This window comes from Anabrus simplex, chromosome 9 (assembly GCF_040414725.1).
Source record: "Anabrus simplex isolate iqAnaSimp1 chromosome 9, ASM4041472v1, whole genome shotgun sequence".
Taxonomy (NCBI): Eukaryota; Metazoa; Arthropoda; class Insecta; order Orthoptera; family Tettigoniidae; genus Anabrus; species Anabrus simplex.
In genome coordinates, this window is record NC_090273.1 from 37,194,881 (window position 1) to 37,220,898 (window position 26,018).

The following is a 26,018-nucleotide window of genomic DNA, read 5'->3' on the forward strand; positions in this document are numbered from 1 at the left end:
CTAGCTTGCTTTTAAATCGGTTGTGTGAATTTTCTGGGAAACTACAGAGCAGACAATTACAGATATGTAGTAGAAGATTTGTTGAGGGCTTACGAGACACTGGGAGGCAGCATCACCTTTAAGATTCACTTCCTCCGTTCGTACTTGAATTTCTTTCCACCGAAATGGCGAGGTCAGTGATAAGCATGGGGAAAGGTTCCATCAGCACTTAGTAGAAATAGAAAGGCGATACAAAGGGAAATCAGTTTCCAACACGCTTGCCGATTACTGCTGGCAACTTATCACAGATGTTTCAGAGCCATCTTAGAGGCGCAGGTCTTCGAGGAAAAGTTTTAAGAAGGTAAGATTTCTTACTACATGAAGTCTTAATTGCAACACAAATACAATTTTAGAATATTTAATATATTTCTGTTATTGTGTATTTTGGATTATGGATGATTTGGGTTGAAATTACACCAAATATAATAATAGAAAACCGCAAATTAACAACAGTGAACTAGGGTATATAGCCTATGCAGTATATTGCGGGGAAGTTCGTCATGACCTCTAAAATAACTGTTAGGTGCTAGAGAAAATCGAGTTTTAGATTCGAAATCAGCATATGCGAATTTACTAAAATGGCATGTTTTATTTTCTGAGAGCAAAAAGAAGTTTAAATTTGTTGTACTGCGATATGCGATAAATAATTCAGATATACTTGCTAAATAAAATGTATAACATGCAACAAGCCAACAGCAGGTACACAAGACACACACAGAACAAAGATGACTCAAAGGATAGCCCACAATATAAGGACAAACTATCTCATTGTTTATACGTCACTACCTTCTTTCCATATTAAAATACACTGACTGACAGAGCAAATGCAACACCAAGAAGGAGTGGTCAGAACTTTATGCCAATTGCAGGGTAGACTGACGTCACTGAGGTATGCTCATGATATGAAATGCGCCGCTGTGCTGCGCACGTAGCGAACGATAAATGGGACACGGCGTTGGCGAATGGCCCACTTCGTACCGTGATTTCTCAGCCGACAGTCATTGTAGAACGTGTTGTCGTGTGCCACAGGACACGTGTATAGCTAAGAATGCCAGGCCGCCGTCAACGGAGGCATTTCCAGCAGACAGACGACTTTACGAGGGGTATGGTGATCGGGCTGAGAAGGGCAGGTTGGTCGCTTCGTCAAATCGCAGCCGATACCCATAGGGATGTGTCCACGGTGCAGCGCCCGTGGCGAAGATGGTTGGCGCAGGGACATGTGGCACGTGCGAGGGGTCCAGGCGCAGCCCGAGTGACGTCAGCACGCGAGGATCGGCGCATCCGCCGCCAAGCGGTGGCAGCCCCGCACGCCACGTCAACCGCCATTCTTCAGCATGTGCAAGACACCCTGGCTGTTCCAATATCGACCAGAACAATTTCCCGTCGATTGGTTGAAGGAGGCCTGCACTCCCGGCGTCCGCTCAGAAGACTACCATTGACTCCACAGCATAGACGTGCACGCCTGGCATGGTGCCGGGCTAGAGCGACTTGGATGAGGGAATGGCGGAACGTCGTGTTCTCCGATGAGTCACGCTTCTGTTCTGTCAGTGATAGTCAGCGCAGACGAGTGTGGCGTCGGCGTGGAGAAAGGTCAAATCCGGCAGTAACTGTGGAGCGCCCTACCGCTAGACAACGCGGCATCATGGTTTGGGGCGCTATTGCGTATGATTCCACGTCACCTCTAGTGCGTATTCAAGGCACGTTAAATGCCCACCGCTACGTGCAGCATGTGCTGCGGCCGGTGGCACTCCCGTACCTTCAGGGGCTGCCCAATGCTCTGTTTCAGCAGGATAATGCCCGCCCACACACTGCTCGCATCTCCCAACAGGCTCTACGAGGTGTACAGATGCTTCCGTGGCCAGCGTACTCTCCGGATCTCTCACCAATCGAACACGTGTGGGATCTCATTGGACGCCGTTTGCAAACTCTGTCTCAGCCTCGTACAGACGACCAACTGTGGCAAATGGTTGACAGAGAATGGAAAACCATCCCTCAGGACACCATCCGCACTCTTATTGACTCTGTACCTCAACGTGTTTCTGCGTGCATCGCCGCTCGCGGTGGTCCTACATCCTACTGAGTCGATGCCGTGCGCATTGTGTAACCTGCATATCGGTTTGAAATAAACATCAATTATTCGTCCGTGCCGTCTCTGTATTTTCCCCAACTTTCATCCCTTTCGAACCACTCCTCCTTGGTGTTGCATTGTCACTGTCAGTCAGTGTACATTGTATCTTTTTCTTAAGGTAAATCATAGAAGTTTACCTTTATTTAGAATTTTGTATGTTCGTTGTTCGATTAATTCCTCAGTTTTTCCTGATTTTATATGTCATTAATGTCATTAAATAGTATCGATACCACAAAAATATCAAACACAATATCGATAGAGCTACTGTTACTAAAATGTTTTCATTCCTCCCCTGCAGGGGGAGGCGGGCCTCTTAGACGGGGACGCCGTCTCTCAGGCCAGGAGATTTGTTTCGGTGAAGGAGATGCTCGGAGAAGGTGAGGAGGTTGGCAGCCCTGGCCTATACTAGGAACTGTCCCGGCATTCGCCTTAGTGCAGGAGAATGGAAAACCACGGAAAACCATTTTCAGGACAGCCGACTGTTGCGGCCAGCCGTGAGGTCCAGCCCTGTTCCGTCTTCCGAATGCAGAGGCGTAGAGCCGCGGTAGACAGTGGCCACCCCTCCTCTAGTCGGTTGGCCGGACAGGGTGTAGAGCTGTTGGACCACAGACCAGCCGTGGCCACTTATGGGCCGAGACTCACTCTGCATCCAAGACCGACTTCAAATCGGTCTTGCTGCATCTATCGACGTCGATAGATTAGTATCGATATTTACTCATATCGATAATATCGCAACATACCTACAGTAAGTACGTGAGACAGAAAAATCTTTGTGTTGCCTGGCAAAGCACAGAATTAGTTGTTCCAGACGCGAGCATAATTAAAGTTTTTATTTAAATGCACGAAACTGTTGTAGGAGACTCATCGCGTAGCATGAGATATGAAAACCCACAACCTGTTTCCAGTTTCCGCCGGGTCAGGAATGGAATGAATGAAGCCCCCATCTAGCGGCGAGGATAGGAACTGTGGCGGCTGCCGAAGCCTGTGGCACTCCTCTGGGGCAATGATTAATGACTGACAGATAACGATAATTTCGTGTGGCTGTTTCTAGCCAAGTGCAGCCCTTGTATTGCAGACCCTCCGATGAGGGTGGTAACTGCGTTTTGTTGTGGTGGAAGATAGTGTTATGTGTAGTGTGTGAGTTGCAGGGATGCTGGGGACAGCACAAACACCCAGCTCCTGGCCAATGGAATTAACCAATGAAAGTTAAAATCTCCGACCCGGCCGAGAATCGAACCCAGGACCCTCTGAACCGAAGGTCAGTACGCTGACCATTCAGAGTTGCAGGAATGAAAGATAACAGGACAAAGCCACTATTTATCTGAAGTAAAACTTTTACAGTATTCTCATTTTGAAACCATTAAAATTAGAGTGTAATGCAGGGGTTCTGTCCTTCTGAAAATATATTTAGAGAATGCTCCAGTATGTAATATATTTTCACCGATAAATCTTTCTTGCCAGGGCTAAAGGCTATACAGTGCATTTCAGAACAAAAGTTTGACTTTTTAAAACAGAGACAGTATTAATTGTAGTGTTCGAAATGGATAGGCTTACATCAACATATTTCAAAAAATTGTTTTTTTCTTTTTTTAATGATCGTTTTCTTCTATTAACTGTTGAAAATTAAATCAGTGCCTTGTACTAAGAGGACCCGATATAACATAACTTATAAGTATACTCTCACCTTTGGCGATCGTTTTCTTCTATTAACTGTTGAAAATTAAATCAGTGCCTTGTACTAAGAGGACCCGATATAACATAACTTATAAGTATACTCTCACCTTTGGCATGAAAGATAGATAACGTACAATATTGAATTTTCATTCATACATTACTGTTTCTGCTAAGTCGTTTATAGTAGTCCATATGAAAAATTTAGTATATTATTGACATTGCCAATAAAGTACTTACTATTTCCTGCCTTTTGTTCGAATACACAGTCATCGTCGTTCTTATTCTGTATTTCTTGTTGGAAACGAATAAAAAGCAACGTGTAGTGTGTTTCATGTGTTAATTTTCATATGTTAAGTCATGCAACAATGCAGCAGTTCCTATTACCTTCATGCTATTTAAGGCCAGGTGGTGGTGATTATTGTGTTAAGATGAAGAATAACTAGGCAATTATCCCCTATTAACACTAATCGGAGGGGAAATCTCAGAGGGGTCTGACACTTCGGAAAATGAAGGTATCGGCCAAAGAGGAAAGGACCACAAAGGGCGTGAAAATGAAAGACTTCCTTTGCCTCGAATGCTCTTTTAGGCTACCATCGGAGTAAGAAAAGAACAATAGTTAACCAAGGAAAGTCAGATAGGATAGATGAACGTGAGGAGCCTGGCACAAGTAAGTGGAAGCAGTGCTAGGCCCCGTGGTCGCCAACCCAAGCTCTCACGTTAATAGCCTCTGGGGTCAATTTTACTCGCCTCTTACGACAGGCAGAGGATACCGTGGATATTATTCTACCACACCCACCTTCAGGGTGCTGTTTAGGGCCATCCATATTTCTTATAATTTTCGAAAACCGTGCTTTCAGCTTGAATCATATCCTTCACACTATGCCCGCCACGCTGTCCTGTAGTTAGTTAGCACAACAAGCACCAGAGGAGTACGGCCTATACCCTTCTAGTTCATCTTCTAGGTAATATATGTCAATATGTTTAATAATTATCAGCTTTAATACCGCTTCAGTCATGATCTTAACTTCCAGTCTTTTCAAAAGATATCAGATAAATATTTGATTACTTACATCAAACTCTTTATTCTTGGTGGAAAATAATATTCGGAGATTATTTACTTACGAGAGATTCAATTTAGATTCTTCTTTCTTTCTTTCTTAATCTGTTTACCCTCCAGGGTCGGTTTTTTTCGTAGGACTCAGCGAGGGATTCTACCTCTACCACCTCAAGGGCAGTGCCCTGGAGCATGAGACTTCAAGTCAGGGGATACAACAGGGACGGAGGACCAGTACCTTGCCCAAGCTGCCTCATCTGCATTACTTAACAGGGGCCTTGTGGAGGTATGGAAACATTGGAAGGGGCAGGCAAGGAAGAGGGAAGGAAGCGCCCATGGCCTTAAGTTTGGTAACATCCTGGCATTTACGTGGAGGAGAATTGGGAAACCACGGAAAACCACTTCGAGGATGGCTGAAGTGGGAATCCAACCCGCCTCTGGTCAGTTGACCTCCCGAGACTGAGTGGACCTCGTTCCAGCCCTTCGTACCACTTTTCAAATTTCGTCGCAGAGCCGGGAATAGAACTCGGGCCTCCGGGGATGGCAGCTAATCACACTAACCACTACACCACAGAGGCGGACTATTTAGATGCTTTAACATTCTTTATTGATGCTTTAACATTCTTTATTTTCAGACGAAGTGATGCATTGTATCCTACACCAGCACTTCAATTCAAAGGCGCCGATGTGCCTTTCATCGCTTACCTGCTTACCTTGATAGTTCATGATAGAGTAGAGTAGGCATCGGGTTAACAGTGACTAGTTTCGGTTGATGATGCATTTCTACATTCGGGAGGTGGAGGTGCTAGTCCCCACTGTGGGCTGGCGTAAGAATTGTTTTATGTTGTTTCCCATTCTCCATATTAAGGCGAATACCCACCTTACCTTCCCCGTGGATCACATCACCAACAACGTCTACGACAGTGGTATTCAAACTTCTTGGTAAGCGTACCCCCAAAATCAAATTGCTTTATCTTCCTACCTCCGAATTACGAGTATATTACGATCATACCAGAAATAACAAATGATCGTTGCTGGATGCCAAATAATATTAACTATCATCAACATGAACAACATCATCATAATTTTCGGCTGATTATCCCGCTTGCTCAGGATCCATGCACGCACTGAGGCATGAAGGAGTTATGGCCGGGGATTGAAGGTCGCATGCCCTTCCTGACACCACGGGGTTTTCAACTGAAAATCCCACCCCAACAAACCATGGTCGCCGGTATGACAGGCAAGCAGCTAAGCTACTACACCAGCATGTTCCCCAATGATAACGATTATGTATTGTATATAGTCTCCTTCGGAGTAAACTTTACAGAATAAATCTAAAACTGAGCGGTTAACAATGGCCGGAGAACTGTTCTTGAGACTTTCACTGCTTAATAATAGCGTAAGTCCGCCTCTGTGGTGTAGTGGTTAGTGTGATTACTGTAGCTGCTACCCCGGAGGTCTGGGTTCGATTTCCGGCTCTGCCACGAAATTTGAAAAGTGGTATGAGGGCTGGAACGGGGTCCACTCAGCCTCGGGAGGTCAATTGAGTAGAGGTGGGTCCGATTCCCACCTCAGCCATCCTGGAAGTGGTTTTCCGTGGTTTCCCACTTACCCTCCAGGCAAATGCCGGGATGGTACCTAACTGAAGGCCACGGCCGCTTCCTTCCCTCTTCCTTGTCTATCCCTTCCAATCTTCCCATCGCCACCAAGGCCCCTGTTCAGCATAGCAGGTGAGGTCGCCTGGGCGAGGTACTGGTCATTCTCCCCAGTTGTATACCCCGACCCGATGTCTAAGTCTGAGGGAAAAGCCAACCCTGGACGATAAACAGATTAAGAAGAAGAAGAAGAAGAAGAATAGCGCAGTTATTGGATCATTGGAGTCTTCTGTTCCCTTCTCAGGAAACGCGGCAGGTTCCTTTTTACCTCGGACCTAATGCTAGTGCCTTCTCAAGAGAAATTCAGCATAAGTAAGCATTTTTACATACCTAGTCAATGGGAGGTTCAAACTGACACACATTTTATTGGTGTGTGATTTTCTGTTTCAACATGTGTTGTCCCCGCTCCTGTTCTTTCCCCTTCTCTTCTGAATTGTAGTCTAGGTGGCTGGTTGTGTCCGGCAGTTGAGGATCATTTCCATATTTTGTCCCTCGATCTGAGCATCTACTTTGGGGTTCCTTTCGAACCCGAGGCTGCTGGGCTGCGAACATCGGAGCGTAAGTTGTGAGTGTATGTGGAGTGAAAGGTTAACGTTTTTGGCGGCGAATGCGGGTGTAATTGGGTAAGAGTTTTGCTTCTGTGTGTGCTGAGCCGTGCTGTGTGTATGTGCCGGGCTCGTAGCCTAGGGGCCTACGGGCCTGTTGAAGGCCGTTTCTTTTCGTAATTTATATTAATTTTGGTAATAGACATTCTGTTCTCTTGTAATGAATGTACGAGGCCAATAGAGCTTTATTGGTTTATTGTTGTAAGGTGTTTCACTTATATTTTTGTTAAACATTTTGCTACCTTGGTATAAATGTTAGATGAATAATTCACGGAGGGAAAGCTCCCTAAACTCGGTTCACCTCGCTTCCCCTCTGGGTATGTTCCTTTTTAACCTCGGACCTAATGCTAGTACCTTCTCAAGATAAATTCAGCATAAGTGAGCATTTTTACATACCTAGTCAATGTGAGCTTCAAACTGACTCACATTTTAGAATGAATAATTCGGAAAGGGGCTGTGGTAGACAAAAACACTAAATGAAAACAATATTGTATTGAAAACGAGCAGGCTCAACTCTTTTCTAAACTGCTCCCTGAAAACAGAAGCTACGATAAATTTGCGTACAACACTTTGAATACCACTGGTCTAGGAGACCCGCCTTACCCTATCCCGGTACGGTATGAAAAATTAACCCACCCCCACCCGTAGTTCATGCTTCACACCAATACAAGAAGAAGGAGAAATCAAGGGCACGTACAGGGTGGACCTTTGTGTTATTCATGAGGCCTGATATACTATCTTGTTAACCCTGCGGTCTTGGGGCAGCGGGGTGCTTCTCTCCTGGAAGGCCCCGGGTTCGATTCGCGGCCTGGATCTGTTTACAGCTGAGGAGCTATTGACGGTGGGATAGTCATCCCGGTCTAAAAAGCCAAAAATAACGATCGAGAGGATTCGCGTACTGACCACATGTCACCTCTTAATCTGCAGACTTTCGGGCTGGGCAGCAGTCGCTTGGCATGCCAAAGCCCATCAGAGCTCTAGTGCCATGGGGTTTGGTTTGTTTTGGTTTGGTCTGATACACTATCTTAAACATAAATTGATTACATCTGGTTTCCGCCTCTGTGGTGTAGTGGTTAGTGTGATTAGCTGCCACCCCCTCCCCCCAGAGGCCCGGGTTAGATTCCCTGCTCTGCCACGAAATTTGAAAAGTGGTACGAGGGCTGGAATGGGGTCCACTCAGCCTCGAGAGGTCAACTGAGTAGAGGGCGGTTCGATTCCCACCTCAGCCATACTCGAAGTGGTTTTTCGTGGTTTCCCGATTCTCCTCCATGCTAATGCCGGGAAGGTACCTTGGCTCCATGGCTAGATGGTGAGTAAGCTGGACTTTGGTCAAATAGATCCAGGGTTCCATTCCAGGCCGGATCGGGGATTTTAACTTTCATTGATTTATTCCAATGGCACGGGGAATGGTTCTGTCTCCCATCTTCAGCATTATAATTCAGGTAGAGCCGGTCTGTCAATTGTCTAAATGTCACATGTAAAGACCTGTGCCAGGCCTCTCCGGAGGGCATACACAAAAATAAAACGGTTCAATACTATTATTGTTAGCGTATGGTAACGTACACAAAACAATACAAAGATTAAATATACAGCACAAAATATTATATACATAATTATAAGATATACACATTATAACATTGAAAACAATCGTGCAAACAAAAGGGTTCAAAGAGTTAGATCTAAGTTCTCTAGCCATTGTATGGCCTCAGAAGAAGCCACCACGAAGTCCTGGCTGGATCCAGCGAATGTCCTTCCAATGCATTTGATGACAATATGGTTGATAGTCTGCTTAACTGCACCACAGTCACAGGCTGGAGATGATCTCATACCCCATTTAAACAACATTGATCCACATCTCCCGTGGTTAGTGCATACTCTGTTGAGGGCTACCCATATCTTGCGGGGCAAATCAAAGCCAGCTGGAAGATTCTTATAAATGAACAGTGTCTGACATTGAATCGGAGCTACGCTGTTCCACTCTTGTTTCCAATCAGTTTTTGGATTGAAATCCCTCCTAACAAGTTCCTGTGCTGTTTGAATAGGAGGAGATCTTGATTTGAGGCGGCTGAATCTGACGTTAACGTCTTCATGGATAGGGAGATCAGGATTGGTTAATATCTTGTTGTATTCTCTAACCAAGTTATTCAATCTTCTAATTCTAGGAGGTGGTTCAATACTAAGACCTTTAAACATGAGATTTTGAGATATGGGAAAATCATATATCATAGTTTCTGCTTTATGTGATTCTATACGAAGCTGTCTTGAGTTCTAGTTTGCCCACGTTCTATGAATGATGCCCTATGCCCTATAAGTTCATTACGAAGAGATGTTAAAGTTCAAGTAAGTTGACATTCTATAACTTAAAAATATGTAATTCACGAATGAGATAGACGACCGCCTCGCCTGAAATGATGGTGTAACGGAAAAAAGAGGAGCAAACGGCATAGGCACTGAACTATATCTCTTCCTTGAAATGTGTGGCAAAAATGATGAAATGGTCTGTTGTTGCGGTGTACTTACATGCAGGTAAAATCTTGTGTTTGAATGTTACGAATTCATTTGGAAGATCATCTCTACAATCAGTTGGAACGCCGAACTGAGTGACTCAGACGGCTGAGGCGCTGGCCTTCTGACGCCCAACTTGGCAGGTTCGATCCTGGCTCAGTCCGATGCTATTTGGCGTTGCTCAAATACGTCAGCCTCGTGTAAGTGGATTACTTGCACGTAAAAGAACTCCTGCGGTACCAAATTCCGGCACCTCAGCGTCTCCGAAAACCGTCAAACAGTAGTTAGCGGGACGTTAAAACAATAACGTTATTACTTTTAGCAGTTGGAACACTTGAAGAAAAAAAAGGAGAAAGTGTCTGTTGGACCAAAATAAATTTAGTTCAGGGAAGGAAAGATCCTCACAACTTTGTGTTTTATAAAACTTCATTCTTGGAAATACAACAGAGTTTCAAATACTGAATGTAAGTCTTAATCAACGAGAGAAAGCTCAAGCTGTTAGAAAATCCTTACTTTATAGAAAAGGGCAATACACTTCAGTAAACCCGATTTGCTTTTGCATTGTAAAATGAATTTAATCACAAAATCTTACAATTGATTTTTCGATTTTTCGATACATTTCTAAAAATGTATCAGCTTGCACAACAAGAATGAATGTTCTATTATTTTCTTATTAAGTTTCAGTTCGAACATGTTCAAGGAAGTTTGAGATGACCTATGTCACATAAATTGTACGTTTTGGTTTGGTATTGCTCCCAGTAAGTTTTTCGTATATTTACATAGAAAAATATTTCAGCAGTTCTCTAGACTAAAAATAATTATTTTAACATAAATGAGTATGTTTCTTGGAAGTTAATGCAAGTTTTGCTGTATTAAAACACTTAACCACAGGCCACAACATCCGAAGTCCCTTTAATGAAGAAAACAAAGGAGAACTCGTTAAATTTGAATATCAGACACACCCGTAATCTGAAGAAAATAATTTAATTTCTATCGTTAATGTTACGTCCTGGAATTTGTAATTACGCTATGAAAATTAAAATCCACAGCCTGCTTCCAGTGTCAACCTGATCAGGAATGGAATGAATGAAACCCCCATCTAGCAGTGAGGATAGGAATTGTGCCGGCTGCTGAAGCCTGTCGCACTCCTCTGGGGCAATGGTTAATGACAGATGAAATGATACTGGAGAGTCTTGCTGGAATGAAAGATGACATTGAAAACCGGAGTACCCGGAGAAAATCCTGTCCCGCCTCCGCGTTGTTCAGCATACATCTCACCCAGTGGTTAAAGGCCGGTGCGCTGCCGCCTGAGCCACGGCGGTCCTGTTATTATGTTATTCCCTCTTATATTCCTGGAGCAGATTTAACATTGTAATTCTCCTTTGCATGACCAAACCAAACCAAACCCCATGGCACTACAGCCCATGAAGGGCCTTGGCCTACCAAGTGACCGCTGCTGAGCCCGAAGGCTTGCACTAGGTGTCGTGTGGTCAGACGACGAATCCTCTCGGCCGTTATTCTTGACTTTCGAGTATGGGGCCGCTATCTCACCGTCAGATAGCTCCTTAATTCTAAGCACGTAGGCTGAGTGGACCTCGAACCAGCCCTCATGTCCAGGTAAAAATCCCTGACCTGGCCGGGAATCGAACCCGGGGCCTCCGGGTAAGAGGCAGGCACGCTACCCCTATACCCTTTGCATCACCCCTCAGAATATCTACACACAAGGTAATTGCACAAACCACAGCAGAACTGAACAATATGAGGATCTACGTAGCTAAATTTCGTTTAATTGGTAATAGAACAAATGGGGATCAATGACTACACACAAAACAAGATAAAACTAAATGCGCTTCGTGATAAACAAAGGAAGGTCAGATGACGCCACTTACAATTTTCCGTGTCATCCATCAGTGTGGTGTGGCCTGGGACGCCATTACTCTGATTACGTAACCGTTTAGCGCCATCTAGATAATTAATTACCTTGGGTTGTTTAGTGTTAGCTTGGTGACGCTTCACGGCTTGCTTCCAGGAGGCTCAGAAGAGCATAGCCGATATAACTAAATAAACTGATCTTTTGTACCGGACTTACAGTACGGCAGTGGGATATTCTGTCCGGCTCCATGGCTAAATGGTTAGAGTGCTGGCCTTTGGTCACAGGGGTCCCGGGATCGATTCCGGCGGGGTCAGGAATTTAACCTTAATTAGTTAATTTCGCTGGCACGGGGGCTGGGTTTAAGTGTTGTTTTCATCATTTCATCCTCATCATGACTCGCATGTCGCCTACGGGAGTCAATCAAAAGACCTGCATCTGGCGAGCCGAACTTGTCTTCGGACACTCCCGGCACTAAAAGCCATACGCCATCTCATTTCGGTGGGATATTCTTATTCCCAGATTTTATAACTTTTATGAGGTACCCATTTTTTTCTCCAAGCGCGACGTAACATCAGGGGCGTACGCGGAGGAATGGGAGGGGTTTGGGGGGGGCAATAAATCTCCACCGAAATATTGAAGTTTAGAACTTGTGATTAATTGTGGCTACACCGGGCGAGTTGGCCGTGCGGTCAGGGACGCGCGGCTGTGAGCATGCATCCGGGAGAAAGTGGATTTGAATCCTACTGTCGGCAGTCTTGAACATGGTTTTCCGTGGTTTCCCATTTTCACACCATGCAAATGCTGGGGCTGTACATTAATTAAAGCGACGGCCGCTTCCTTCCAACTCCTAGTCCTTTCCTACCCCATTTCGCATTAAGACCTATCTGTGTCGGTGCGACGTAAAGCAACTAGTAACAACAACAAAAACAAATTGTGGCAACTATATAAATGAAGATTTTAGGTAGCTCATTGTTCTTCTGTTAATTTGAACTGAGTATTTACCAACAATGTGTTGATGTTTCCTGTAATAAATATAAATGCATTCTTTTTTTCTCCTGTACGAATGGACTTCATTCCTGCGCTAAACATTTTGCGATAGTGATATTTTCGCAATAATACATCGAGTACTGAAACTGTTTGCGGTCTTACTAGTAACCACTGCCCCACCAGAATGCTCTTTTTTATCCTCGAAATATTTAAAAGTTTAGAAATGATTGCACAGGAAAGATTGAATGTGTTCTCTTATGCACATACACAAATAAAAACATGTAACCGTAGAAAATATAATCCATGAGCTGGCCAAAAAACCAGGAGGCATCTGCTGTATAGGACTCGGATGTTTAAGACCTAAAATTAACCCAAATAAGCAAGTAAATATGACCTCAAAAGTAACGAATTATGACGTAAAAATTACAAAATATGACCCGAAACTTATTCATCTAAATATGGCCGTTTCCCGGTCTAGAAAGCCAAGAATAACTGCCGAGAGGATTCGTCGTGCTGACCAAACGACACCTCGTAATCTGCAGGCTTTCGGGCTGAGCAGCGGTCGCTTGGTAGGCCAAGGCCCTTCAAGGGCTGTAGTGCCATGGGGTTTGTTTCTTATGGCCATTTTAAAATAAATTATAAATCGAAACGGCAATTCCTTTGATACATATTTGTTAACTAAATTCTATATTCTTACTTTCATTTTAATTTTCTGAATAGGGCTATGCACGTTTAGCAGTTACACATTCTATTGTCCTTGATTCACTTATCAAACATTTGTGAACACGTACCTATAAAGTACTAAGTTCGCTAAGATTATCAGATCACACAATATTTTAAAAGTCAAAACATGTTTGCACCCTGCATTGGTGGTTTGAAGTACGAAAAAACTAGAAATCAATCTACATTTTAAAAATATTTTTGAACGTTTAAGCCCAGATGTGTTGAGCACCACAAAACGAATTAAGTAGACGTCATTCAATACATTATCTTAGGGCGGCAGGAAGCGACCATGGCTTAATTAAGGTGCAGCCCCAGTATTTATGAGAATGAAGAAACCACGGTAAACTTCGTAACTTAACACTAGTAGAAGAATTTAACTTAGGCATACTGGAATGTGTGCTGGGATGCGATTCACTGCAAACTGACGCTTGGGTAACTGAAAAGAGGTTGAGGTTCTAATATCTGAACAAAGACAAGTCAGCGATTGCCAGAAGTAATTAGCTCACTGCTGGCAGTCCTAAATGCAGATCAATAATGTTCGATAAGTGATGACTGACTAAGGATTTCATTTTAATATGAGAAGATTTTCAAATTATTCTTGCCACCTGCCACGAGATTTTTTAGGACCAACAATGAGTTTAGTAGATTTATCCAATACACTATTTCCTTTTCTCTCCCTTTTTAGGATTCTTTATCACAGTCCAGAAAAATGTTTTTTCAAGCTTTACCAAGCCTTTTCCGGTTGTTACCGAAATATGTTCATGGTTTCTTCTCTGACTCGGCAAGGATTTCTTTCACCGTCAGCTCTTGTTTGGGGCTGTTTATGATATACCTGGTTTTTATGTTTACAAGCTGCCCTGACTTCATCATTCCACAAAGATGTTTACTTTTTCCCATCTTTACATAGAGTTTTGCTTAGGTATTCCGTTGTTGTTTTTAGTACAGCAACCCCCTGAATATCACACATTCCCTTTCTGTATAATGAACCTGCTGACGCCCTATTATTTGGAACTTTTCACTAATCATATCCATAATATTCTGTGAGAATTCCTCGTCGTGGAGATTTTATATCTTTTTCATTTCTACATAACTACTATATCCTACATCTGCTCTAATCTGCTTGTCATATTCATACCACGGTCTATCCCTTCCGTTCTTATCGCCTACAGTTTCCACAAAAAACAACTGAACAAGTCCTGGGTATCTTGAGATGTGTCCTCTCATTCTATCACTACTTCTTGTCAAATTTAGCCAAATCGAACACCTCTCATCAATTTGATTCAGTATCTCTTCATTCGTGATTCGATCCATCCATCTCACCTTCATCATTCTTCTGTAATACCACATTTCAAAAGCGTCTTTCTTTTAATGCCACGCTCCGGACGAAAGTCTTCAAAATCATCTTTCTAATTTCTACATCAATGTTCGGAGTGAACAAATTTATTTAATTAAAAAAAAGACTTCCCCTTGCTTGTGCTAGCCTGCGTTTTATGACCTCCTTATTTCTGCGATCGTACAGTCGTTCTTTTACTACAAAAGTAACAATATTCATCTACTTCCTTTAAGACTTCATTTCCTAATCTAATATTGCCTCCATCACCTGACTTCGTTCGACTGAACTACATTACTTTTGGTTTCGACTTATTTATTTTCATCTTATACTCCTTATCCAAGACTCCATCCATACTATTCAGCAATTCCTCCTGACATTCTGCAGATTCAGATGAAATAACCATATCATTGGCAAATCTCATGTTTTATAATTTCCTCTCCTTGGATTGAGATTCCCGTTCCAAATTTCTCTTTGATTTCTTTTCCAGCCTGTTCTGTATAAACATTGAAAAGGAGAGAGGTACAACCTGCAGCCTTGCTTCACGCCTTTCTGCATTGCTGCTTCTTATCACTGCAGACTGAATTTAAATATAGATTGTAGCTAATTCTTTGTTCCCGGTATCTGATCCCAATCACCTTTAGAATCTCGAATAGCTTGGTCCAATAATCATTATTCAAAGAAAGCTAAATAAAAGAATACAGAAATAAAAAGCTAATTAAATATATACGTATCTTCAGGATCTACTCATTTGTCAGCTAGCTATAACAGGGTGGTTGAATTTGGGCTCTTGATACGTCACTTCCGGCAATACCCTCTCCAGTTACACAATGGCCAATTGTACGGCCGTAGAGTCAATGTATTCACTGAAATTATCCATCAATCTTGTTACTTACGAAAGAGGAAAATATTATTTCCGCGGGCTATGATGGATGAGACAGGGACCAGGGTGGTAATATAATCAATCCACCATCACTGACAGATATCGGCATATCCTTTGTTCACTTTATCGTTTCCTTGTCTCGTTCTTCTTCAAACAGCAGGTTAGTAGGGAAATCCGATAAGTGAGTCATAGTTAAACATACGTCGTACATTCTGTGAGGAACAAATGTAATGAAATTATAGGACATCCAAAATATTTCACAAGAGTAATTTATCAAGATTCGTAATCTAATGTAGAAGGAAGATAGGCTGTGTAAAAGAGACCTCTACTTTCCTTGTTGTGTGACAATTATACGCTGACATCTCTATAAACGGAATTCACATTTTGTCTGCACATGATGAAAATATGTTTGTTCCACTAACAGACTCTTTCATGACAGAGACCACCGGATCAGTACAGGATGTAACAGTGATTGCTGGATATTTGCGGTCTCTGAGATAAACTTGTGCACACCACAGAAATTCCCCAGCAGTCACAGGAGATTTGCGGTCATTGCAGCAGGGGTGGGCCTCATTAGTTTAACCTCGGGGTATTCCCGCTAACCTGCTTGGGCTCCTGCTCGCTCCTTCTAGATCAATATCTTGGATAAAGTGTGATGATAATCAGCATTTTAAAACATATATTTTACTGTCGAGCGAATTATCATACGTAGGCACGTCAATAAGTACCTGCAACATTGCTCTAATTGTCCTTAGATTGGCTCTATGGCGTTGAGTGCTCACCAGTCGCTAGATGGCACCGTTTTCTACGACTGTGGTAGCTTCAGCGTTATCAGATCAGTACAGTTTGCGCTGTTGCGACGTAAAGATGGCCCTGCCACTTTCCGTGTGCACAAAGGAAGAACAGCTTTCTCTAATCAGTTTTCTTGTGGTCTGAGGGTTTACCAGGAGCGGAAATTCATATAAGACTTTCAGAACGATACGGGGACAACGTTTTGCCACAGCGGATGCTTCCATTGCATGCTCTGACGTTTGCTCTCTGTTTCGAAGTGGTGAACCCATGTTTCATCTCCACTTATGATCCGTTTCAGAAACGTTTCAACTTCCTTAGTATGACGGTTCAGTAGGTGCTGACAGATTCTCACAGATTGCGCTTCTGCTCTTCATTGGGTTGTTTCGGAACCCATCGCGAACAGACTTGGTGAACGTTAAGCCTGTTATGCACGATTTCATATGCAGAACCATGGCTAATGTGCGTATGGTTTGCCACGTCAGCAACAGTCACTCGTCTTTTATTCAGGATCATATCACGCACTTGTTCAATATTGGCATCGTTTGCGGCTGCAGATGGAAGCTCGGATATATCCTCATCTTCCACGCTCGTGCGACCCCTTTGGAACTGTTCAATCTAGTGGTAAACACCGGTAAAATTCTTCTTTCTTCCTTCCTTCCTTCTCAAAGTCCAAGTCTCGGACCCATAAAGAGCCACGCTCCATACAAAGCACTTCACTAACCTCTTCTTAAAGTCCATATTCAATGGCCCACTCATCAGTAGCCTTTGCTCCATGAACGCTTCCTAGGCCATTGCAATCTTGCTCTTCACCTCAACCAAACACTTCTGATTGTGCTTGCTAAATATCTTAATGTGGATACTAGTTTAGTTTAGTTTAGTTTAGTTTATTGCCTTTCTTATATGGCGGGGCTCAGGCTATGAAGCCTGCTATTATGCCAAACCATATTATACAACAGCTTTATAAAATCATTTTTACATGTATTTCTAAAAATCACTAAAAGTAATTTACTTAACCTCTAAAATTTCTATCCTTATTGATAATTAAGAGCTAATTATTAAATTTTACGTTGGTGAAATCTACTATTTACATATTTGAATACCACATTAAACATTTCCTTTTAAATAGCCTCGGATTGCCTATGCCTCTAATTTCAGCTGGGATTGAGTTCCAGGAACGTATGGTAGCAGGTATGAATGAGTTGTTGTACGAGTTACTGTGGTGAATGGGAATGGACAAGAGGGAACGTGTGGATGACCTTGAGGGAGCTCTATCGGAAGGGGAGAGGTATTTAAAGTCTGTTCTAAGATAATCTGGTTTGCTCGTTTGCAGAATACTGTGGAGAAGGGAAACAGCGTGGTATTTACGTCGTTCAGTCAATCTTGGCCACGACAGCTGAGAGAGGAAAGGGCTAATATGAGTTTGTATTGGGATATTTAATACGAATCGAGCACAAGCATTGTAGGCTCGCTGTAGTCGACATGAATGTGTTTTGCTCATACTATTATAAACTACATCTCCGTAGTCAAATATTGGAAATATTAGACTCTGTACTAATAATTTTCTTGTGTTTCTTGGAAGGAAGTCCCTCATCCTTTTTGCAGAATGTAATGAGTAGAATACTCTTTGACAAATTTTTGTGACGTGTTCCGACCAACTTAAATATTTATCGAATACTACTCCAAGGTTCTTTACATGATCGCTAAATGTTACTGGTATTCCACTGAGCATAACACTGGGTATATACATGTTTTGTATTTTAGCATGAGATTTACACGTGCCAATTATGATGGCCTGTGATTTTGATGGGTTCATTTTCAGGCCATGTCTGCTAGTCCAGTCATTAACATTTGCTAGGTCTTCGTTTAACTTAGTGATTGAATTGTTTAAGTCATTAGGCTTTGTGTGAATATATAACTGTATATCATCTGCATACAGGTGATATTTACAATTGGTCAGCGTCTCAGATAAGTCGTTCATGTACAATGAAAACAAAAGTGGTGACAATACTCCTCCCTGAGCCACGCCCATCTTAGTGGTTTGCCACGAAGATGTATCGTTTCCCACTGATACGCGCTGCTGACGATCACTAAGATAGGAGTGTACCCAGGTTAAAGTGCTGTAAGAAAATTTCAGCGCCTTAAGTTTAGCGAGTAATATGTCTCTATCTACACAATCGAAGGCTTTGCTTAAGTCCAAGAGAACAAGTATAGTCATTTGTCCTTTATCTATCGCTAGTTGCATGTCATTTGTCACTTTAACTAATGCAGTGGCAGTACTGTGGTTTTGTCTGAATCCCGATTGATATTTGTCAAGTAAGTTGTACTGTATAAGATATTCAGTCATTTGTTTATGTACTATTTTCTCCAACAATTTTCCTAATATAGGAAGGATACTTACAGGACGATAATCTTCGGGACTGTTGGGGTTGTTGTTTTTAGGGAAAGGTCGGATGATTGCATGTTTCCAATTAGAAGGAAATACTCCAGTCATGAGTGAGTTGTTAATGATATGCGTGACCGCTGGAAGAATGATGTCTATGATTCTTTTTAAAAGAGACAGGTTAATTCCATCATGGCCAGTGGACCCTGACTTTATTTCACTGAAGACTTCCCTAACATCACTGGGGGTCACATGGGAAAAGTAGAACTGCTCGCCATTATGTCTTATTTTTGAGGATATTCTGTTAATTACTGCTGCTTTGGTCGGTTCGTCAATCTGAGAGGATCGTGAGCTAAAGTATGAGTTTAGGTCAGCTAGTGGTACATTATAGTTGTTGTCATTTGTCTTGTTTTTGCATAATCCCATTTCGCGAAGAGATTTCCAAATCTGAGTAGAATTTTGAGTGTTCAAAATATCATAAGAGTGACGTATTTTAGCATTTCTAATTAACTGTGTTGTTCTGTTTCGGAGTTTTTTATACTTTCCGAAATTGTCAGATGTAGGATATTTCACGTAATAATTATAGGCTGCGTCTCTTATTTTCATCTGGTCACGTATTTCTTGGGACAGCCATGGGTTTGAAGGTCTCTTTACCCTAACAGTGCGTAGTGGTGCATGTCTGTCATACAGAGTCAGAAGTAGTTCGTTAAAATGATTTACTTTTCTGTCAATGTCATTTATGAATTGAATGTTGTGCCATGGTGTGTTAAGAGCATCTTCAATAAATGCGTCTTCATTAAAGTGTTTAAAATCTCTATATGTAATTAATTTCGGCTTGAATTTAGGGCACTTCAAGGAATATGCAGCGTAAACCATGTCATGTCGGGAGAGACCGGGAACGGGCATTTGTCCATGAGTTAGGATTCGGTTGGTATTATTAGTAATTATTAGATCGAGGAGCGTGCGTGAGTTGGCAACATGGTGTGTAGGGTTTAGGGGTAGTATTGTCAAATTAATGGATGAAAACATCTCAGTCAATCGTTTTGTTTCGGTAGATTTGTTTGTCAAATCTGTATTAAAATCTCCCATTAAAATCAAATGCTCATACCTGGGTGTTAGATCATGTAGGGCTTCCTCTAGACTTGTGATGTTACCAGTCTTCGGTGGACGATACACCACACCAAGCAAGCACTTCGTACCGCGAACTATGAGCTCAACGAACAAGAATTCGGGGCTACTGGAGAACTCACTGGGGGATTTTAATATCACCTTATACTTCACATCATCCCGTATGTACATACCGACTCCTCCACCGAGCTTACCGCTCCTGTCATTCCTAACTAATGAATAACCATTCATACTAACAAGAGATGAAGGGATAGACTGACGCAACCACGACTCGGAGAATAGTATGGCATGCAGGTTGCAGGTTGAGAATATTTCAGAGAATTCCGGAAAATGCGGGAGAATGCTCTGAGTGTTTACATGAGCTATTTGTAAGGAGGTAGGGTAAGGCGAAAGAATGTCTTGAAGGTGATTAGCGGTACTTAGGGTGGGGGCTGGGAGATACAGGTAGTGACCTGCTTGGGACTGTGGGTTGGAGAGGCTGAAACTAGAGGCATTTGTTTCCTGGTTACTTGTTGCTGCCAACTTAAAATTTAACTGTGGTTATAAAAGGAAAAACTACACTAGATAAAATTAAGAAACTAAAAACTGAAATTAATGATAAAAATGTAGGCTATAGCTAGAGTTGAAATTATGATTAAAATTCTATACAGCGGTATTTAGTTTACAGAATGTCGGCTCATGGTTAGCAAATACGATCGAGATCTTCGCGGTTTGACACAGTAGTCATATTTCTTCACCTGAGAGAATTATCTTTGCGGTTACATCCTTCTTATTACTCATGATCATTGCCTTGGTCTTTTTTCTGTTAATTTTCGTACCAAAATTTTCATTCGATCTGCTCAAATTTTCCAGCATAATATTAACAATTGTCTCAGTTTCTGCTAGAACCACCATGTCATAAGCAAATCTGATGCATTCAGCTTTCTTTCCTCCCACATTAACACCTTGCTTACCTCGATAAAAACTTCGAATTAGTTCCTGAAGGTATATTTTAAACAAGGTTGGTGAAAGACGACAACTTTGTCTAACCCCTTTATCGATTTTGCTTTCTGACAAATTCTGTTCTCCTCTTACCCGAACTGTTTGGTTTATGTAAAGATTCTGTATCAGTCTTCTTTATTTCCAATCTACACATTGTTTATTCAGTATATCCATTAATTTCTCCCATTGTACTCTGTCAAAGGCTTTTTCAAGATTAATGAAATGTCGTATGGCTTTTAGTGCCGGAATATTCCAGGACGGGTTCGGCTCGCCAGGTGTAGGTCTTTCTATTTGACGCCCGTAGGCGACCTGTGCGTCGTGATGAGGATGAAATGATGATGAAGACAACACATACACCCAGCCCCCGTGCCATTGGAATTAACCAATTAAGGTTAAAATCCCCGACCCGGCCGGGAATCAAACCAGGGACGCTCTGAACCGAAGGCCAGTGCGCTGACCGTTCAGCCAACGAGTCGGACATTCAAGATTAATAAAAACCACAAACCACAATCTTCCTTTTTCAATGTACCTTTCTGCAATGGTTCTTAATAATTCAATAGTATGTATTGTCCCTTTTTCCTTTCCTAAATCCACACTACTCTTCCATAATGAATTTAAGAGGACAATTAAGGGAAAATATTCTTTTATAAGAGGGGAATTAGGAATTTAAGAAAAGACTAGGTCAATTAACATCCTTGCGGACCTGAAATAAATGTTGGAAGTGATTCTCTGTAGTTGTCAACTCTTTTGCATATTCTTGTGTAACTTCCTGTTATCTCGTGTAGGACTAATCCACTTACCTGCATCTATTTTTGTTATTAGGTACCCTTTGTCCTTCGCGACCTGCAGCTGTTGCGGGAAGATTGTACAGTAAAATAATAGGGAATCTGCTACATGGGTGACAGTCCTAAATACAGTGCTGAATTATTGGTTGACACTTCATTCATTCATTCAGAAGGTTTGCAACACAGAGGGAGCAAAACCAAGCCACGAGACTCTCTGTAAAGTGTTTTGGAGATCTCTTTCGGTAGTTGTGCAGTGTAAATTGAAATGCGGTGAGTAGGACTGTAAATATCAGGCCGTCTGATAGCGGTCCTTGGTCCACGTCAGGCAATGCTATTAATGGGCCACAGATAACCGAGCTAAAGCAATCCTTTAGAGTTCAGCATTGGAATTAATTGTTATGCTACACTTCAGAGCCTGCCGATACCGGATCAGTATAACTATTAGGTACATTCCGCTGCTTATAACGATTGATGGCTATAACTCCAGAATTTTATTGTTATTCATATTGCAATGTTGAAAATATTTCTTACGAGACAAACCCATACTGCGAAAAACTTAAAATTAAGCAATTTCATAAATTGTGCCGAAAGTCGAAGTGATAAAGAGCCCGGAAAGGATTCAATCAAACTGTGAGCCTTGAATAGCTCTATCGAACTAAAAAACAAATTACGAAAATCACTTTCGGCCTAAATTCAGTTCCGCAAAAACAGCCTAAAATAGCTTGTTTCTTTACTCGTTTCTATTTTTATTCAAATCCTGGCCAGTTTAACTTATTTCCATAATTATTTCTGTAATGTGTTCCTTAGTTCAATACCCTCAGGAGTTTTTTTTTTTGATTTTTTGAAGACTGTCCAAACGGAATGTAGTTATAAGGGTTTAGGTGAAACTCTGCATTGACTCACATTAGCGCTCGTAGTTTTACTTAAGGGAAACAATGCATTGACTCACATTAGCGCTCTTAGTGGTGTTTAAGGGAAACTGCTAATCTAATCGACCGGATAACGATGAATAAGAAAAGGATTGTAATTTTTGGGAATAAACAAAGAATATATTCTCATACTTATTACATTTTACTTACCTAAAATTCGTAGCTCATCCCTAGGATGTGCTAAATATTGAGTTGCTTGCCTAAAGGGCTAGAACTGTGGATTTTTAAAATTTAATTTCCATTCTGCTAGCCATGGACCGCATCATTTCATTTTCTTCCATGGTCCTTAAAATTTGCCCAGTATTCCCGTCTTAGGCGAGCGTCCTCTCCACCCTTCAATCCTCTTCTTGCTTGCTTTCAGTGTGCTATTACTATTATGATTATAATACTAATACTAATACTAATACTAATACTAATACTAATACTAATACTAATACTAATACTAATACTAATACTAATACTAATACTAATACTAATACTAATACTAATACTAATACTAATACTAATACTAATACTAATACTAATACTAATACTAATACTAATACTAATACTAATACTAATACTAATATTTATTTATTTATTTATTTATTTATTTATTTATTTATTTATATATATATTTATTTATTTATTTATTTATTTATTTATTTATTTATTTATTTATTTATTTATTTATTTATTTATTCATTTATTTATTTATCGGAAAGTACACAGGTTTTACACCCAATTAAGTACTTTCTTGATATCCAGTAACAATCTGTATCTATGAACTTAAAGTTTAACAAAAACAAAGTTAAAAATCAACAAAAACAAAATAGAACAAAATTAACATTATATATGATAGCATTTACAATTTTAAAAGAAATGAAAAATTCACTAAGAAATCACACGGTAACACAAAGCAAAAGACAATACAAAAACAAAGAAAGAACACGAATGAGTACACTGGGAAATATGATGAATACCAGAAAGAAGGAATTATTAAAAATTTACAAATTGTTAATTATAAATTTATAAATTGTAAAGGCAGGCTTCTAGTTTCTTATTGAATTCATTATCATGTAGTGAATGGCGTGAAGCAATTAAGATGACAACAAACATTTCAGCAGTTAGATCGGTACCAGGAAGATCTCAGAACGATTCCCTTTGTAGGCGCTGCCTCAAGGAGATTGAAACTCTTGCACATGTTCTGGGATCTTGTCCTCATGGTGAACTTTTAAGGAATACGCGTCACCATAACATCCGCTCGTTAATTGCGGCGACGCCAAAAGAGCATGGTTTCCAGGTATTTGAAGAGGTTCATGGCTTACCGAACAACGGAAGCCACAGAAGGATTGACATCATTGCTTTCAAGAATAAGAAGAGAGGTTACATCATCGACCCCACAATTCGCTTTGAAAGCCATAAATCGCAGCCCTCAGATGTTAACCTAGAGAAGAGGAATATATACTTTCCAACAATTCCTTACTACAGGGAGAAATACCAGTTAGAAGAAATCGACATAGTAGGTCTGATGATTGGAGCAAGGGGAACGATTCCCGCTTTTGCCGCTAATTTCTGGAAACAGATGTCTCTGCCAGTTACAGCGTTACGGGAGATTGCCATCATAGCCTTAAGGGGCTCACTGATAATTCTAAGAAATCACTGTTACAATTAGGTTGCCTTCAACATTTCTCAAGTACAGAATATCTATTTCTCTTCTAAATATAAATGTAAAAGTATACTTTGTCGCAAGGCAGCCTCTGCATGAGAGGAAGTATTTCATAAAATAAAATAAAGCGTTGCTATTTTTGCGAAAGGTGAATTTGACTGATGCAATGTTTTTGACCTTTGAATGTGAAATAATTGGTCCTGACATGATCTTGTCTGCGGAGCATGGAATGAAAAGCGTTTTAACAGGTCCAAAGAATCAAATCGTTCTATTAAAACTTTTCTTAGTATATGTGTACAAATTTTGGACCGTCTAGTTTTCAATGAAGGAAATTGAAATATATTCCTTAATAACTGGGTTGATGTGTCGAAAGGGCAAAAAGTATTAAAAGTTATGAAATAAAGATAGCGTAGGAACTTGTTCCGTACAATTTCAATAGCATTCACTTGTTGCTTTGTATACCGGCTCCAAATTATTACAGAATATTCCAGTATGCTCCGTACTAAGGTAATATATAATTTATTCAGTACCGGGCGAGTTGGCCGTGTGGTTAGGAGCGCGCAGCTGTGAGCTCGCATCCGGGAGATCGTGGGTTCGAACCCCACTATCGGCAGCCCTGAAGATGTTTTTCCGTGGTTTCCCATTTTCACACCAGGCAAATGCTGGGGCTGTACCTTAATTAAGGCCACGGCCACTTCCTTCCAATTCCTAGGCCTTTTCTGTCCCATCGTCGCCATAAGACCTATCTGCGTCGGTGCGACGTAAAGCAATAGCAAAAAGAAAAAAAATATTCAGTACAGAGGGCTGGGTAAATGGTCTCGAAGTTCTTATAAAAAATCCTAGCATTTGGTTAGCATTCTTTGTTATTGTATTGATATGAATGCTGAACGTTAGCTTACCGACAAACATTATAGCGAGGTCCTTAAACGTTAAAACCCTACCCAATATTTCCCCCTGTATATGATAGGCTGAGACTTCAAATTCCTTCCTCCTGGTAAACGTCATATATTTACATTTACTAACATTCAAAGGCAAATTATTAATATCACACCAAGAAATGACATTATTAATGTTCTTTTGCAACTCGTCCTGGTCTTGGTGGTCGCTAATATATTTGTAAAGTTTCAAATCAAATACTAACAATAATACGACCATCAGCACTGTTTCAACGTAATGGCTGTGATATTTAATGAGGTAGTCAATTTGATCTTTTATTGAAAAACAATGTGTTCTCCAAGTTTCCTTCACAGAGGATCTCGTTTCACGATGTATCACGTATGAAACCCACTCCAGATAAGCCCTTTTCTACGTCAGTGAAGCAGACACCGTTGGTATTTTTACCCAGAATATGGACAAATATCTATTGGTCAGTCCATCTGAATTCATTCCTGTCAGATTATCACAGAAAGCGATTCTCCTTTCTCACACGAGGTCAGTTATATTTTCCACGTGTGAGTATATAATGGTTGTGCCTTTTGCTGGAGTCACTATTCTTTTATTTGACCGGCTGTAAGACTTTCCTTAGGACCTTCCTTTCGTTATTTTGTTATGCGTTACATGTCTGAGCATGCTGTAATAAATAATTATTGGGAAAGGTGGAGGTCGTTAGAAAGAGAGCACTAAAATAATTTTCAAACTGCCCATTCTGACACCGATCTCAGATTTGTATAAGGATTTTCTTCTTCTTCTTCTTGCGTTCCGGCCTTCTAAGGACCACGTTACAATTTCAATTGTTCCTCCTTAGTTGTTCTTTCCTTTTCTTCCAGTATTCTTTCATTGTTTCACTGTGTTTCTTTTTCCTATCTTCAGTCCACTTTGTGCCTGTTTTCTTTTCCTTCCTCCCTTGGAATCCTTCCATTTGTAAGACTTTCTTCCTAAAAATCTTTCTTTTCAATAATTCTTCTTCTCGTATGTTGTTC